Source organism: Leuresthes tenuis, unplaced genomic scaffold (genome assembly GCF_036924035.1).
Source record: "Leuresthes tenuis unplaced genomic scaffold, fLeuTen1.0.hap1 SCAF_12, whole genome shotgun sequence".
In the NCBI taxonomy this organism is placed as follows: Eukaryota; Metazoa; Chordata; class Actinopteri; order Atheriniformes; family Atherinopsidae; genus Leuresthes; species Leuresthes tenuis.
Window position 1 is genome coordinate 110,048 of NW_027325366.1, and position 18,362 is coordinate 128,409.

An 18,362-nucleotide genomic window follows, 5' to 3' on the forward strand; every position below is an offset into this window, starting at 1 on the left:
GGAGACTGCGACCTTAACGCAGCCATCCTGACCATAAAAGGGATTCTTGCACAATAGTGTCGGCGGGCCCAGGGATCATTCGAGTGAATATGTGGGTCTGCATGGTGTTCAAGTGTCTTGGCTGTTGTTTAAGAGGACTCCTGAGGCAAACAAATAGTAGGTATAGCATTTGGAAGCAAGAACTCTTCAGATGTAAAACGGCTGCAACAATCTTTAAACTAGACGACACAGTGACAGAATAGCAATACAACATCGCATAGCCAAGCAAGGAGTGAAGTTGGGTTGCCTTGCCAGTGAAAACCATTCTCTTGGAGAAGGTTTCTTTGTCAGAAGTGGAATTTGAACCCCGCCTCCAAGGGAAACTGCGGTCTTAACGCAGCACTTTAAAGGCCAAGCGTCGCTGCCGTGATGGCTCGAGCGAGCGGTGTTGATGACTTCACGCGGTCGTCCCGACCATATATTGTGGCTGGAGTCAATGCGACAGTCGTTGCAGTCTTTTCAGTCACAGAGGTGTCGCTGCTACGGGAAGGTTACCGCTAATAACTCCACAACGAGTAAAATGGAGAAGAAAACAATGCCCCCGTCAAGAGCAGGAAGAGTAGCACTGTCATCAATGATCAGCATTCTCACCTCTGCTTACATAATAGCTGATGAGCCTCCAGAATTTGGAATTTCAAGAGGCATGATGATGCCCATCTCACCTCCAAATTCCTGAGCATTCTCACCCATTACTTACATAATAGCTGAGACTGCTGAAGTTGAAATTTCAATAGGTGTGTTATCACCATTATAGTCTGATGTGGTACTTAGAATACTGTTTTGATATTCTCACCCATCTTAGGCCTAAATGTGAATAGCCCCCCTTCAAATAGCCTGATATGAATCCAGTTTGCTTCGGTCAAAAGCCCTGTCCTGTAATCCTATGATACGGTACCGGGGGTTTGAAAAATCTGCATAAAGGTCCAAAGTAGAATCTATTTACAACCTATCAACACTGCAAAGGGAAAAAAAAGTCTAGCTTCTTCTGGAGCAAACATTCTATTTTTTATTGTTTTGATGATGCGGAGTGTCCTACATCTACCACAAGGCAGAATTTCTGGGTGTTGCCACCAAGATTCAAGCGTTTATTGTCATATATACAGTGCATGTTAGAAACACATTCCTGTACAATGAGATTCTTGTGTAAACGATGACAATAACCTCCAATGATCATGTCAAAGCTTCCTGGAGAAGGCATGAATGGATCACAAGATGCTCAACGAGCTCTTCGATTCGAACACCATCCCCTATGGTTGTAGGGCTCACGATGCAGATATCGCAAAACCCTAAGCCAACTTCAGCTGTACCACCGCAGCTGTTGATGATTTCCTCCACTGAAATGTGAAGCTAAGGAAGGATTCCTGGAGAATGCAGGTATAGATCCCGCTACCTCTCACATGCAAAGCGAGCGCTCTACCACTTGAGCAAATTCCCCTTTTTTTCCTTTTGTGAAGGAAGGGAGAATTGATTTCCTCCTTTCACAGCCCTGCGTTACTAATGATGCTGCAATGTGAGACTGAAATTTTAGCAGCTGTTGTTGAGGACGCGAATTTTTAGCATCAAAACAACAGATGAGGGGACGAGGTGGCCGTACCCGCCGGTTTTTGGACTGCCTCAGAGGTCCTAACACTTCCGAACACATTCTGTCAGGTCCGAACACTTTCCTAACCAGGTCCGAACACTTTCCTAACGACATCAAAGAGTTCCTAACGAGGTCCGAACAAGGTCCGAACAAGGTCCGAACACAGGTCCGAACACAGCCAAAAATGGGGCAAAAGGGACACGTGACCTGACGTCGGAGGGGGCGCGGTTAACGCTTTAGAGTGTCGGCCATATTTTCCTTCGCATACACTTGTGACAAGCACGGGAACAAGGTTTGTAAACTTGATTAATACTCATAAAAGTAACGCCATATATAAGCCGAATGTTAAACCGTGGGACAAACAATATACAATTTAATCTTCCGTCCTCTCGGCACTTTATCCAAGTTGTATTTCAACTTCCTTGTAACGTAGCCATTTTGCCAATGGAAGTTCTGCCTGTAATAGCGTCGCTGTTCATACCGGCATTGTGTGGTGACGGTGGGGATGTTAGTGATACGACAGAATCAGAAGACAAATAGTAACTTATTTTTTTGTTTATTTGCCGTATAAACTCTGCCGATTCCTCGGGGAAAGCCTTAAGATGTGAACTATCTTTTTTGCATTTATTGTCCGTCAGTGCAATAGTAATTCGTCGGCTATCTGTGGCGTTTTCTCCACTCTGGTAACGGAGCCTGGTTATGTGTTTGAGCAGAGCAGACAGATGTGTCCAGATGTATTAACCCTTGTGTTCTGGTCATATTTTTGTTACTCAGGCAATGTTTGTTGGTCTGGTGGACCCGCTGCATTTTTGGGGTTTTTAATTCAACACAATCAAACAATTTTATGTTAAATTACTTTACAGATATGTACTTCATCCCAATTACAAGCAATATAAACAACATACATGATTAACATGTAATATGATCACATTTATGTATTAAAGTGCAATTCGTTTTTTTCAATAAAATGTGATTAAAAAAATAAAAAGGATAGAAAACATTCAAGAAATGTGCAAATGAAGCAAGGTTTTTTGGTATAACTATCATGTATTATTCATTTGAACTTTTTTAGAACTTTGAACATTTACAAAACATAAGTAAGATCTCAATCTCAGCTCGGCTGCTGACCACTTGGTCCTGGGGCCTGCTGCTGTCTAGCTGTGGTTCATTCTCGTTTAGGAGATAGCTGATGATTAATGTCATCCTCCTCTAAAAGTCACTGTCAGACTTGATCTTCATATTCTGAAACCTCCTCCCCCACATTGTCATCAAAAGTGTCTGTCTTGACCAAAATCAATTTCAAGGCCTTGTGTGCGATGAATCTTTTGGTTGTTGCGGAGAATCGGTTGTATTAGTAGTTATCACTGGGAAAGCTATATTTATTGCCCCCCCCCCTCCAAAAAAAAAAGAGGAATATGATAACAGGTGCAAGTGCGTGAATGTCGGTTTGACACACGCACACGTGTATAATTACAACAAACAGCTTGAAAGTAGTGTTTGTTTTACAGATCACCAAGAAGCTGGCTGGCGCTATTGGGGACAGCGCTGCATGGATGACAAACATCGGCAACGAGTTTGGCCAGGTTCTGAACTCTGTTCTGACGACGAGTGAAGGTGCAGGGTTGGAAGAGTTGTGCCATGGCATCGTCACTCGATATAAGAATGCGGGCCAAGCTGAACCTGAGGTCATCTATGTTGACCGGGACTGCTGCAGCCAGTCAGGTGGGTAAAAATGATAAAATTCTTTATCAAATATACGTTTGAAAAACTGTGTGCCACACACACACACACACTGTTACCACTCCACTTGTGGGAGGAGGGGTACTGGCAATTGGGCAGCGGCTGACTTTGTTTTTCACAGGTGTGTCTTCAGTGGTCAAACTCTTCCACCCATGGAGGTCTGCAGTGCGCTTGGACAGCTTCCATTTCATGCGACGTTTTAACTGCGGCGTTAAGTTTACATTAAGTGTCTGCCTGTCTGTCTGTCTGTTCGCAGATGATTGCTCGTCTGTTACTGTGTGATTATTGTTACAATGTTAATAAAGTTTGATAATTTTACTTGAACCAAGAACAGCCTTCACATTTTTATTTAATTTCCATTTGCAAAACAGGACGACAGTGAGTGTGAGTGACATCCATTTAATGCAATTGTCAAAAGTGAAGCCAGAATTACTTGGAGAATTATTTTACATTTATTAATAAAACCCAACACTCTTTGTCTCAACCAAAGATTTTTTTAAAATACTTTCTTTGCTCAATTTGGAATTTGTTTCATTCACTTGTGTTGCACAAATAGTGATACAGATAGATAGCTAGTGTTAGCCCGGTTTTTTCATTGGAAGCCCAAGAACAAGCTGGAGAAATCGTTTATTAAAAAAGTATTTATCAGTGGTCACATAGTAAAGTATATTGCAGCTGGACTCGGAGTGCCAGAGCTCCCGCAGGAAATCCGTCAGGCCGAGCCCCGATATCCGGAAACATGTCATATTTATATTCAGCTTTATCTCACAGAAGTTGTTTTCACACTTGTCAGAGTATAATTGGCCAGTTTTGGGTGACATGCTCAGGCCAGCTGCTGTCCTTGTTGTGTTCTTTGGATGTGAGAAACAATGTGTGTGTATGTGTGAGTGCTGTTTTAGGCGTGGATCTAATGTACCAGACCTATCTACTCTACTAGAGATGTTTTGTCTGACCCAGTTGTTTATGTCCTTCTAAAGTCTTGGACCCTTTTAAGGTCATCGATTGTGCAGTATGAGCAGAGTGGAAAAGTACCAGCTAGGAACAGAGGTTATTTAGGAAAATACAGAATATGAATTTATAATGTCTAAGATCAAAGCCAATTATAACACTAGTCTCTCAAATAATTGAGTGTACCAAAAAAAGAGGGGAAAAATGATGGGAGACTTATTTACATTTACAGTTATACACATTTTGTGTGCTGCCCCCTACATTAGGCTTTAGTAACGTCCAAAGCACTGTGGTATGTTGGGGTGTTGCCACAATACAGGTTCGAATCCCACAAGAAACATGGAAATTAAACGGATGATAAACCTTGCAATAAGTGCAGAGGTGTGTGTAAACAATGTTGAGAAGATAAGAGAATAGAGAAAAGTGGATATAGTGTACTTTTTTCTCCTTTTCTTTTTCTCTCTTCCCCCCCCCCCTCCTTCCTCTTTTTTTCCTTTTCCCCCCTTTCGGGCAGTCCCTTTTGCCCCATTTTTGGCCGAATGGTCAGCACTTTGGACTCTAAATCCAGCGATCCGAGTTCAAATCTCGGTGGAACCTGATATTTGCTTTCAACAACCAGTTCTTCCCTTTGTCATGTTTGATGAGAACACTGGATCTGTCATATATGAATACCTCACTTACAGTTACTCATTGAATACTTGTTTTGATACACAACATCCACAACAATAAATTCTGATGAGACAGAGGAGCATCATCAGCAGCAGGCTGCTGTCTCTGAGCTGCTCCAAAAACAGACTCAACAACACTTTTGTCCCCCTGGTCATAAGACTGGACAACTCTTCATTGGGTGGCCAGGGATAATCATGATTAAACCCATATTCACATGCATATCAGAACTGTTTGCACATGAGCACATCACACAATTTCATATTAATTTTTTCATACTTACATCCTATTACACTTTACCGTAATGCGCTGCATTATCGTGTTATTATGTTGTTACTAGGGCTGTCAAACAATTATTTTTTAATTGCGATTAATCACACTTTTTCCATAGTTAACTCACGATTATTCTCTATTTTGAAAATTTAGTTAGAATCAAATAAACACAAAGAAAAAAATGGCTTTTATCTTTATATCTATAAATTATATAGCCTGTATATACCCTGTAAACCTTTCTTTCTTTGCCTCTGTCACAACTTCGCGATTAATCACGATTAATCACACTTTTTCCATAGTTAACTCACGATTATTCTCTATTTTAAAAATTTAGTTAAAATCAAATAAACACAAAGAAAAAGTGGCTTTTCTCTTTATATCTATACATTATATACCCTGTATATACCCTGTAAACCTTTCTTTATTTGCCTCTGTCACAACTTCATTTAAGAGTGCTTCAAACTCATATTTTCTAAATGCTTTGAAGTAAGTCTTAAGATTAAGAAATAAGATTTAAATCACTCATTTGTGCTTTTCTCTGTTAGATAATGGTTCAAACGAATTAATCAACAATGGTTAATATTTTGTATTAATGGTCATATTTTCCATTCTAATATAAAAAAGGCCCATTTTTTATGTAAATGTGTTCATTTTGGGTTACTGAACCAGTCCGGATTTTTATTTTGAACTATTTACCTGAACATTTCCAAGCTTACGGTGAAGACTTTCTGTTTGATTTTAGAATATTCACATTTGAACTGGAAGAAGGGTTTAAGAGTGAAAGCACTTTGATATTAGTTTCTTCTTTTCCAGGAGTTCAGATGTAACTGGGCAAATCGACTTCATTTGTTCATCTGTCAAACTTTGTTCAGACCTGTGGCAAAGTGCATAAAGAGGAAGAATTTTTTTTTTTTTAGAGGTATGATACTGTATGTAGGGTTCCATGGTGTAATGGTCAGCACTTTGGACTCTGAATCCAGCGATCTGAGTTCAAATCTCGGTGGAACCTGATCTTTGCTTTCAACAACCAGCTCTTCCCTTTGTCATGTTTGATGATAACACTGAATCTGTCATATATCAATACCTCACTTACAGTTACTCATTGAATACTTGTTTTGATACACAACATCCACAACAATAAATTCTGATGAGACAGAGGAGCATCATCAGCAGCAGGCTGCTGTCTCTGAGCTGCTCCACAAACAGACTCAACAACACTTTTGTCCCCCTGGTCATAAGACTGGACAACTCTTCATTGGGTGGCCAGGGATAATCATGATTAAACCCATATTCACATGCATATCAGAACTGTTTGCACATGAGCACATCACACAATTTCATATTCATTTTTTCATACTTATATCCTATTACACTTTTACCGTAATGCGCTGCATTATCGTGTTATTATGTTGTTACTAGGGCTGCCAAACGATTATTTTTAATCGCGATTAATCACATTTTTTCCATAGTTAACTCACGATTATTCTCTATTTTGAAAATATAGTTAGAATTAAATAAACACAAACAAAAAATGGATTTTATCTTTATATCTACATAGTATATACCCTGTATATACCCTGTAAACCTTTCTTTCTTTGCCTCTGTCACAACTTCATTTAAGAGTGCTTCAAACTCATATTTTCTAAATGCTTTGAAGTAAGTCTTAAGATTAAGAAATAAGATTTAAATCAATCATTTGTGCTTTTTTCTGTTAGATAATGGTTCAAACGAATTAATCAACAATGGTTAATATTTTGTATTAATGTTCATATTTTCCATTAGAATATAAAAAAGGCCCATTTCTTATGTAAATGTGTACATTTTGGGTTACTGAACCAGTCCGGATTTTTATTTTGAACTATTTACCTGAACATTTCCAAGCTTACGGTGAAGACTTTCTGTTTGATTTTAGAATATTCACATTTGAACTGGAAGAAGGGTTTAAGAGTGAAAGCACTTTGATATTTAGTTTCTTCTTTTCCAGGAGTTCAGATGTAACTGGGCAAATCGACTTCATGTGTTCATCTGTCAAACTTTGTTCAGACCTTTGGCAAAGTGCATCTAGAGGAAGAGTTTTTTTTTTTAAGTTTTTATACTGTATGTAGGGTTCCATGGTGTAAAAGTCAGCACTTTGGACTCTGAATCCAGCGATCCGAGTTCAAATCTCGGTGGAACCTGATCTTTGCTTTCAACAACCAGTTCTTCCCTTTGTCATGTTTGATGAGAACACTGAATCTGTCATATATGAATATCTCACTTACGGTTACTCATTGAATACTTGTTTTGATACACAACATCCACAACAATAAATTCTGATGAGACAGAGGAGCATCATCAGCAGCAGGCTGCTGTCTCTGAGCTGCTCCACAAACAGACTCAACAACACTTTTGTCCCCCTGGTCATAAGACTGGACAACTCTTCATTGGGTGGCCAGGGATAATCATGATTAAACCCATATTCACATGCATATCAGAACTGTTTGCACATGAGCACATCACACAATTTCATTTTCATTTTTTCATACTTATATCCTATTACACTTTTACCGTAATGCGCTGCATTATCGTGTTATTATGTTGTTACTAGGGCTGTCAAACAATTATTTTTTAATGGCGATTAATCACACTTTTTCCATAGTTAACTCACGATTATTCTCTATTTTGAAAATTTAGTTAGAATCAAATAAACACAAAGAAAAAAATGGCTTTTATCTTTATATCTATAAATTATATAGCCTGTATATACCCTGTAAACCTTTCTTTCTTTGCCTCTGTCACAACTTCGCGATTAATCGCGATTAATCACACTTTTTCCATAGTTAACTCACGATTATTCTCTTTTTTAAAAATTTAGTTAGAATCAAATAAACACAAAGAAAAAATGGCTTTTCTCTTTATATCTATACATTATATACCCTGTATATATACCCTGTAAACCTTTCTTTCTTTGCCTCTGTCACAACTTCATTTAAGAGTGCTTCAAATTCATATTTTCTAAATGCTTTGAAGTAAGTCTTAAGATTAAGAAATAAGATTTAAATCAATCATTTGTGCTTTTTTCTGTTAGATAATGGTTCAAACGAATTAATCAACAATGGTTAATATTTTGTATTAATGTTCATATTTTCCATTAGAATATAAAAAAGGCCCATTTCTTATGTAAATGTGTACATTTTGGGTTACTGAACCAGTCCGGATTTTTATTTTGAACTATTTACCTGAACATTTCCAAGCTTACGGTGAAGACTTTCTGTTTGATTTTAGAATATTCACATTTGAACTGGAAGAAGGGTTTAAGAGTGAAAGCACTTTGATATTTAGTTTCTTCTTTTCCAGGAGTTCAGATGTAACTGGGCAAATCGACTTCATGTGTTCATCTGTCAAACTTTGTTCAGACCTTTGGCAAAGTGCATCTAGAGGAAGAGTTTTTTTTTTTAAGTTTTTATACTGTATGTAGGGTTCCATGGTGTAAAAGTCAGCACTTTGGACTCTGAATCCAGCGATCCGAGTTCAAATCTCGGTGGAACCTGATCTTTGCTTTCAACAACCACTTCTTCCCTTTGTCATGTTTGATGAGAACACTGAATCTGTCATATATGAATACCTCACTTACAGTTACTCATTTAATGCTAGTTTTGATACACAACATCCACTACACTAAATTTTGATGAGAAAGAGGAGCATCATCAGCAGCAGGCTGCTGTCTCTGAGCTGCTCCACAAACAGACTCAACAACACTTTTGTCCCCCTGGTCATAAGACGGGACCACTCTTCATTGGGTGGCCAGGGATAATCATGATTAAACCCATATTCACATGCATATCAGAACTGTTTGCACATGAGCACATCACACAATTTCATATTAATTTTTTCATACTTATATCCTATTACACTTTTACCGTAATGCGCTGCATTATCATGTTATTATGTTGTTACTAGGGCTGTCAAACGATTATTTTTAATCGAGATTAATCACATTTTTTCCATAGTTAACTCACGATTATTCTCTATTTTGAAAATATAGTTAGAATCAAATAAACACAAAGAAAAAATGGCTTTGATCTTTATATCTATATAGTATACACCCTGTATATACCCTGTAAACATTTCTTTCTTTGCCTCTGTCACAACTTCATTTAAGAGTGCTTCAAACTCATATTTTCTAAATGCTTTGAAGTAAGTCTTAAGATTAAGAAATAAGACTTAAATCACTCATTTGTGCTTTTCTCTGTTAGATAATGGTTCAAACGAATTAATCAACAATGGTTAAAATTTTTTATTAATGTTCATATTTTCCATTATAATATAAAAAAGGCCCATTTGTTATGTAAATTAGTTCATTTTGGGTTACTGAACCAGTCCAGATTTTTATTTTGAACTATTTACCTGAACATTTCCAAGCTTACGGTGAAGACTTTCTGTTTTATTTTAGAATATTCACATTTGAACTGGAAGAAGGGTTTAAAAGTGAAAGCACTTTTATATTTAGATTCTTCTTTTCCAGGAGTTCAGATGTAATTGGGCAAATCGACTTCATTTGGTCAGACCTTTGGCAAAGTGCATAGAGAGGAAGAATTTTTTTTTTTTGAAGTTATGATACTGTATGTAGGGTTCCATGGTGTAATGGTCAGCACTTTGGACTCTGAATCCAGCGATCCGAGTTCAAATCTCGGTGGAACCTGATCTTTGCTTTCAACAACCAGTTCTTCCCTTTGTCATGTTTGATGATAACACTGAATCTGTCATATATCAATACCTCACTTACGGTTACTCATTTAATGCTAGTTTTCATACACAGCTGCTGCACAAACAGACTCAACAACACTTTTATCCCCCTGGCCGTAAGACTGTACAACTCTTCTCTGGGTGGCCAGGGATAGTCATGATTTAACCCATATTCACATGCATATCAGAACTGTTTGCACATGAGCACATCACACAATTTCATATTCATTTTTTCATACTTATATCCTATTACACTTTTACAGTAATGCGCTGCATTATTATGTTATTATGTTGTGACTAGGGCTGTCAAACGATTATTTTTTAATCGCGATTAATCACACTTTTTCCATAGTTAACTCACGATTATTCTCTATTTTGAAAATTTAGTTAGAATCAAATAAACACAAAGAAAAAATGGCTTTTATCTTTATATCTATAAATTATATAGCCTGTATATACCCTGTAAACCTTTCTTTCTTTGCCTCTGTCACAACTTCGCGATTAATCACACTTTTTCCATAGTTAACTCACGATTATTCTCTATTTTGTAAATTTAGTTAGAATCAAATAAACACAAAGAAAAATTGTCTTTTATCTTTATATCTATAAATTATATAGCCTGTATATATCCTGTAAACCTTTCTTTCTTTGCCTCTGTCACAACTTCGCGATTAATCACACTTTTTCCATAGTTAACTCACGATTATTCTCTATTTTGAAACTTTAGTTAGAATCAAATAAACACAAAGAAAAAATGTCATTTATCTTTATATCTATAAATTATATAGCCTGTATATATCCTGTAAACCTTTCTTTCTTTGCCTCTGTCACAACTTCGCGATTAATCACACTTTTTCCATAGTTAACTCACGATTATTCTCTATTTTTTAAATTTAGTTAGAATCAATAAACACAAAGAAAAATTGGCTTTTCTCTTTATATCTATACATTATATACCCTGTATATATACCCTTTAAACCTTTCTTTCTTTGCCTCTGTCACAACTTCATTTAAGAGTGCTTCAAACTCATATTATCTAAATGCTTTGACGTAAGTCTTAAGATTAAGAAATAAGACTGAAATAACTCATTTGTGCTTTTCTCTGTTAGATAATGGTTCAAACGAATTAATCAACAATGGTTAATATTTTGTATTAATGGTCATATTCTCCGTTATAATATAAAAAAGGCCCATTTTTTATGTAAATTAGTTCATTTTGGGTTACTGAACCAGTCCAGATTTTTATTTTGAACTATTTACCTGAACATTTCCAAGCTTACGGTGAAGACTTTCTGTTTTATTTTAGAATATTCACATTTGAACTGGAAGAAGGGTTTAAAAGTGAAAGCACTTTTATATTTAGATTCTTCTTTTCCAGGAGTTCAGATGTAACTGGGCAAATCGACTTCATTTGGTCAGACCTTTGGCAAAGTGCATAGAGAGGAAGAATTTTTTTTTTTTTTGAAGTTATGATACTGTATGTAGGGTTCCATGGTGTAATGGTCAGCACTTTGGACTCTGAATCCAGCGATCCGAGTTCAAATCTCGGTGGAACCTGATCTTTGCTTTCAACAACCAATTCTTCCCTTTGTCATGTTTGATGAGAACGCTGAATCTGTCATATATGAATACCTCACTTACAGTTACTCATTTAATACTTGTTTTGATACACAAAATCCACTACACTAAATTTTGATGAGACAGAGGAGCATCATCAGCAGCAGGCTGCTGTCTCTGAGCTGCTCCACAAACAGACTCAACAACACTTTTGTCCCCCTGGTCATAAGACTGGACAACTCTTCATTGGGTGGCCAGGGATAATCATGATTAAACCCATATTCACATGCATATCAGAACTGTTTGCACATGAGCACATCACACAATTTCATATTCATTTTTTCATACTTATATCCTATTACACTTTACAGTAATGCGCTGCATTATCATGTTATTATGTTGTTACTAGGGCTGTCAAACGATTATTTTTTAATTGCGATTAATCACACTTTTTCCATAGTTAACTCACGATTATTCTCTATTTTGAAAATTTAGTTAGAATCAAATAAACACAAAGAAAAAATGTCTTTTATCTTTATATCTATAAATTATATAGCCTGTATATATCCTGTAAACCTTTCTTTCTTTGCCTCTGTCACAACTTCGCGATTAATCACACTTTTTCCATAGTTAACTCACGATTATTCTCTATTTTGAAAATTTAGTTAGAATCAAATAAACACAAAGAAAAAATGTCTTTTATCTTTATATCTATAAATTATATAGCCTGTATATATCCTGTAAACCTTTCTTTCTTTGCCTCTGTCACAACTTCACGATTAATCACACTTTTTCCATAGTTAACTCACGATTATTCTCTATTTTGTAAATTTAGTTAGAATCAAATAAACACAAAGAAAAATTGGCTTTTCTCTTTATATCTATACATTATATACCCTGTATATATACCCTGTAAACCTTTCTTTCTTTGCCTCTGTCACAACTTCATTTAAGAGTGCTTCAAACTCATATTATCTAAATGCTTTGACGTAAGTCTTAAGATTAAGAAATAAGACTGAAATAACTCATTTGTGCTTTTCTCTGTTAGATAATGGTTCAAACGAATTAATCAACAATGTTTAATATTTTGTATTAATGGTCATATTCTCCGTTATAATATAAAAAAGGCCCATTTTTTATGTAAATTAGTTCATTTTGGGTTACTGAACCAGTCCAGATTTTTATTTTGAACTATTTACCTGAACATTTCCAAGCTTACGGTGAAGACTTTCTGTTTTATTTTAGAATATTCACATTTGAACTGGAAGAAGGGTTTAAAAGTGAAAGCACTTTTATATTTAGATTCTTCTTTTCCAGGAGTTCAGATGTAACTGGGCAAATCGACTTCATTTGGTCAGACCTTTGGCAAAGTGCATAGAGAGGAAGAATTTTTTTTTTTTGAAGTTATGATACTGTATGTAGGGTTCCATGGTGTAATGGTCAGCACTTTGGACTCTGAATCCAGCGATCTGAGTTCAAATCTCGGTGGAACCTGATCTTTGCTTTCAACAACCAGCTCTTCCCTTTGTCATGTTTGATGATAACACTGAATCTGTCATATATCAATACCTCACTTACAGTTACTCATTTAATACTTGTTTTGATACACAAAATCCACTACACTAAATTTTGATGAGACAGAGGAGCATCATCAGCAGCAGGCTGCTGTCTCTGAGCTGCTCCACAAACAGACTCAACAACACTTTTGTCCCCCTGGTCATAAGACTGGACAACTCTTCATTGGGTGGCCAGGGATAATCATGATTAAACCCATATTCACATGCATATCAGAACTGTTTGCACATGAGCACATCACACAATTTCATATTCATTTTTTCATACTTATATCCTATTACACTTTACAGTAATGCGCTGCATTATCATGTTATTATGTTGTTACTAGGGCTGTCAAACGATTATTTTTTAATTGCGATTAATCACACTTTTTCCATAGTTAACTCACGATTATTCTCTATTTTGAAAATTTAGTTAGAATCAAATAAACACAAAGAAAAAATGTCTTTTATCTTTATATCTATAAATTATATAGCCTGTATATATCCTGTAAACCTTTCTTTCTTTGCCTCTGTCACAACTTCGCGATTAATCACACTTTTTCCATAGTTAACTCACGATTATTCTCTATTTTGAAAATTTAGTTAGAATCAAATAAACACAAAGAAAAAATGTCTTTTATCTTTATATCTATAAATTATATAGCCTGTATATATCCTGTAAACCTTTCTTTCTTTGCCTCTGTCACAACTTCACGATTAATCACACTTTTTCCATAGTTAACTCACGATTATTCTCTATTTTGTAAATTTAGTTAGAATCAAATAAACACAAAGAAAAATTGGCTTTTCTCTTTATATCTATACATTATATACCCTGTATATATACCCTGTAAACCTTTCTTTCTTTGCCTCTGTCACAACTTCATTTAAGAGTGCTTCAAACTCATATTATCTAAATGCTTTGACGTAAGTCTTAAGATTAAGAAATAAGACTGAAATAACTCATTTGTGCTTTTCTCTGTTAGATAATGGTTCAAACGAATTAATCAACAATGTTTAATATTTTGTATTAATGGTCATATTCTCCGTTATAATATAAAAAAGGCCCATTTTTTATGTAAATTAGTTCATTTTGGGTTACTGAACCAGTCCAGATTTTTATTTTGAACTATTTACCTGAACATTTCCAAGCTTACGGTGAAGACTTTCTGTTTTATTTTAGAATATTCACATTTGAACTGGAAGAAGGGTTTAAAAGTGAAAGCACTTTTATATTTAGATTCTTCTTTTCCAGGAGTTCAGATGTAACTGGGCAAATCGACTTCATTTGGTCAGACCTTTGGCAAAGTGCATAGAGAGGAAGAATTTTTTTTTTTTGAAGTTATGATACTGTATGTAGGGTTCCATGGTGTAATGGTCAGCACTTTGGACTCTGAATCCAGCGATCTGAGTTCAAATCTCGGTGGAACCTGATCTTTGCTTTCAACAACCAGCTCTTCCCTTTGTCATGTTTGATGATAACACTGAATCTGTCATATATCAATACCTCACTTACAGTTACTCATTTAATACTTGTTTTGATACACAAAATCCACTACACTAAATTTTGATGAGACAGAGGAGCATCATCAGCAGCAGGCTGCTGTCTCTGAGCTGCTCCACAAACAGACTCAACAACACTTTTGTCCCCCTGGTCATAAGACTGGACAACTCTTCATTGGGTGGCCAGGGATAATCATGATTAAACCCATATTCACATGCATATCAGAACTGTTTGCACATGAGCACATCACACAATTTCATATTCATTTTTTCATACTTATATCCTATTACACTTTACAGTAATGCGCTGCATTATCATGTTATTATGTTGTTACTAGGGCTGTCAAACGATTATTTTTTAATTGCGATTAATCACACTTTTTCCATAGTTAACTCACGATTATTCTCTATTTTGAAAATTTAGTTAGAATCAAATAAACACAAAGAAAAAATGTCTTTTATCTTTATATCTATAAATTATATAGCCTGTATATATCCTGTAAACCTTTCTTTCTTTGCCTCTGTCACAACTTCGCGATTAATCACACTTTTTCCATAGTTAACTCACGATTATTCTCTATTTTGAAAATTTAGTTAGAATCAAATAAACACAAAGAAAAAATGTCTTTTATCTTTATATCTATAAATTATATAGCCTGTATATATCCTGTAAACCTTTCTTTCTTTGCCTCTGTCACAACTTCACGATTAATCACACTTTTTCCATAGTTAACTCACGATTATTCTCTATTTTGTAAATTTAGTTAGAATCAAATAAACACAAAGAAAAATTGGCTTTTCTCTTTATATCTATACATTATATACCCTGTATATATACCCTGTAAACCTTTCTTTCTTTGCCTCTGTCACAACTTCATTTAAGAGTGCTTCAAACTCATATTATCTAAATGCTTTGACGTAAGTCTTAAGATTAAGAAATAAGACTGAAATAACTCATTTGTGCTTTTCTCTGTTAGATAATGGTTCAAACGAATTAATCAACAATGTTTAATATTTTGTATTAATGGTCATATTCTCCGTTATAATATAAAAAAGGCCCATTTTTTATGTAAATTAGTTCATTTTGGGTTACTGAACCAGTCCAGATTTTTATTTTGAACTATTTACCTGAACATTTCCAAGCTTACGGTGAAGACTTTCTGTTTTATTTTAGAATATTCACATTTGAACTGGAAGAAGGGTTTAAAAGTGAAAGCACTTTTATATTTAGATTCTTCTTTTCCAGGAGTTCAGATGTAACTGGGCAAATCGACTTCATTTGGTCAGACCTTTGGCAAAGTGCATAGAGAGGAAGAATTTTTTTTTTTTGAAGTTATGATACTGTATGTAGGGTTCCATGGTGTAATGGTCAGCACTTTGGACTCTGAATCCAGCGATCTGAGTTCAAATCTCGGTGGAACCTGATCTTTGCTTTCAACAACCAGCTCTTCCCTTTGTCATGTTTGATGATAACACTGAATCTGTCATATATCAATACCTCACTTACGGTTACTCATTTAATGCTAGTTTTCATACACAGCTGCTGCACAAACAGACTCAACAACACTTTTGTCCCCCTGGTCATAAGACTGGACAACTCTTCATTGGGTGGCCAGGGATAATCATGATTAAACCCATATTCACATGCATATCAGAACTGTTTGCACATGAGCACATCACACAATTTCATATTCATTTTTTCATACATATATCCTATTACACTTTTACAGTAATGCGCTGCATTATTATGTTATTATGTTGTGACTAGGGCTGTCAAACGATTATTTTTTAATCGCGATTAATCACACTTTTTCCATAGTTAACTCACGATTATTCTCTATTTTGAAACTTTAGTTAGAATCAAATAAACAAAGAAAAAATGTCTTTTATCTTTATATCTATAAATTATATAGCCTGTATATACCCTGTAAACCTTTCTTTCTTTGCCTCTGTCACAACTTCGCGATTAATCACACTTTTTCCATAGTTAACTCACGATTATTCTCTATTTTGTAAATTTAGTTAGAATCAAATAAACACAAAGAAAAAATGTCTTTTATCTTTATATCTATAAATTATATAGCCTGTATATATCCTGTAAACCTTTCTTTCTTTGCCTCTGTCACAACTTCGCGATTAATCACACTTTTTCCATAGTTAACTCACGATTATTCTCTATTTTGTAAATTTAGTTAGAATCAAATAAACACAAAGAAAAATTGGCTTTTCTCTTTATATCTATACATTATATACCCTGTATATATACCCTGTAAACCTTTATTTCTTTGCCTCTGTCACAACTTCATTTAAGAGTGCTTCAAACTCATATTATCTAAATGCTTTGACGTAAGTCTTAAGATTAAGAAATAAGACTGAAATAACTCATTTGTGCTTTTCTCTGTTAGATAATGGTTCAAACGAATTAATCAACAATGGTTAATATTTTGTATTAATGGTCATATTCTCCGTTATAATATAAAAAAGGCCCATTTTTTATGTAAATTAGTTCATTTTGGGTTACTGAACCAGTCCAGATTTTTATTTTGAACTATTTACCTGAACATTTCCAAGCTTACGGTGAAGACTTTCTGTTTTATTTTAGAATATTCACATTTGAACTGGAAGAAGGGTTTAAAAGTGAAAGCACTTTTATATTTAGATTCTTCTTTTCCAGGAGTTCAGATGTAACTGGGCAAATCGACTTCATTTGGTCAGACCTTTGGCAAAGTGCATAGAGAGGAAGAATTTTTTTTTTTTTGAAGTTATGATACTGTATGTAGGGTTCCATGGTGTAATGGTCAGCACTTTGGACTCTGAATCCAGCGATCCGAGTTCAAATCTCGGTGGAACCTGATCTTTGCTTTCAACAACCAATTCTTCCCTTTGTCATGTTTGATGAGAACGCTGAATCTGTCATATATGAATACCTCACTTACAGTTACTCATTTAATACTTGTTTTGATACACAACATCCACTACACTAAATTTTGATGAGACAGAGGAGCATCATCAGCAGCAGGCTGCTGTCTCTGAGCTGCTCCACAAACAGACTCAACAACACTTTTGTCCCCCTGGTCATAAGACTGGACAACTCTTCATTGGGTGGCCAGGGATAATCATGATTAAACCCATATTCACATGCATATCAGAACTGTTTGCACATGAGCACATCACACAATTTCATATTCATTTTTTCATACATATATCCTATTACACTTTTACAGTAATGCGCTGCATTATTATGTTATTATGTTGTGACTAGGGCTGTCAAACGATTATTTTTTAATCGCGATTAATCACACTTTTTCCATAGTTAACTCACGATTATTCTCTATTTTGAAACTTTAGTTAGAATCAAATAAACAAAGAAAAAATGTCTTTTATCTTTATATCTATAAATTATATAGCCTGTATATACCCTGTAAACCTTTCTTTCTTTGCCTCTGTCACAACTTCGCGATTAATCACACTTTTTCCATAGTTAACTCACGATTATTCTCTATTTTGTAAATTTAGTTAGAATCAAATAAACACAAAGAAAAAATGTCTTTTATCTTTATATCTATAAATTATATAGCCTGTATATATCCTGTAAACCTTTCTTTCTTTGCCTCTGTCACAACTTCGCGATTAATCACACTTTTTCCATAGTTAACTCACGATTATTCTCTATTTTGTAAATTTAGTTAGAATCAAATAAACACAAAGAAAAATTGGCTTTTCTCTTTATATCTATACATTATATACCCTGTATATATACCCTGTAAACCTTT

General features: G+C 35.1%; 9 non-coding genes across 9 annotated transcripts; all 9 read left to right on the forward strand.

The window, feature by feature from the left end:
* The first annotated feature begins 6,185 nt into the window (after window positions 1-6,185).
* On the forward strand, window positions 6,186-6,257 carry trnaq-cug (transfer RNA glutamine (anticodon CUG)). Its single transcript has one exon. It is a non-coding gene; the product is annotated as a tRNA-Gln (tRNA).
* A 1,096-nt stretch (window positions 6,258-7,353) lies between these two features.
* Window positions 7,354-7,425, forward strand: trnaq-cug (transfer RNA glutamine (anticodon CUG)). Its single transcript has one exon. It is a non-coding gene; the product is annotated as a tRNA-Gln (tRNA).
* A 1,280-nt stretch (window positions 7,426-8,705) lies between these two features.
* Window positions 8,706-8,777, forward strand: trnaq-cug (transfer RNA glutamine (anticodon CUG)). The gene has a single exon. It is a non-coding gene; the product is annotated as a tRNA-Gln (tRNA).
* A 1,080-nt stretch (window positions 8,778-9,857) lies between these two features.
* On the forward strand, window positions 9,858-9,929 carry trnaq-cug (transfer RNA glutamine (anticodon CUG)). The gene has a single exon. It is a non-coding gene; the product is annotated as a tRNA-Gln (tRNA).
* A 1,529-nt stretch (window positions 9,930-11,458) lies between these two features.
* On the forward strand, window positions 11,459-11,530 carry trnaq-cug (transfer RNA glutamine (anticodon CUG)). The gene has a single exon. It is a non-coding gene; the product is annotated as a tRNA-Gln (tRNA).
* A 1,422-nt stretch (window positions 11,531-12,952) lies between these two features.
* Window positions 12,953-13,024, forward strand: trnaq-cug (transfer RNA glutamine (anticodon CUG)). Its single transcript has one exon. It is a non-coding gene; the product is annotated as a tRNA-Gln (tRNA).
* A 1,422-nt stretch (window positions 13,025-14,446) lies between these two features.
* On the forward strand, window positions 14,447-14,518 carry trnaq-cug (transfer RNA glutamine (anticodon CUG)). The gene has a single exon. It is a non-coding gene; the product is annotated as a tRNA-Gln (tRNA).
* A 1,422-nt stretch (window positions 14,519-15,940) lies between these two features.
* trnaq-cug (transfer RNA glutamine (anticodon CUG)) lies at window positions 15,941-16,012 on the forward strand. Its single transcript has one exon. It is a non-coding gene; the product is annotated as a tRNA-Gln (tRNA).
* A 1,357-nt stretch (window positions 16,013-17,369) lies between these two features.
* On the forward strand, window positions 17,370-17,441 carry trnaq-cug (transfer RNA glutamine (anticodon CUG)). The gene has a single exon. It is a non-coding gene; the product is annotated as a tRNA-Gln (tRNA).
* The last annotated feature ends 921 nt before the right edge of the window (window positions 17,442-18,362 follow it).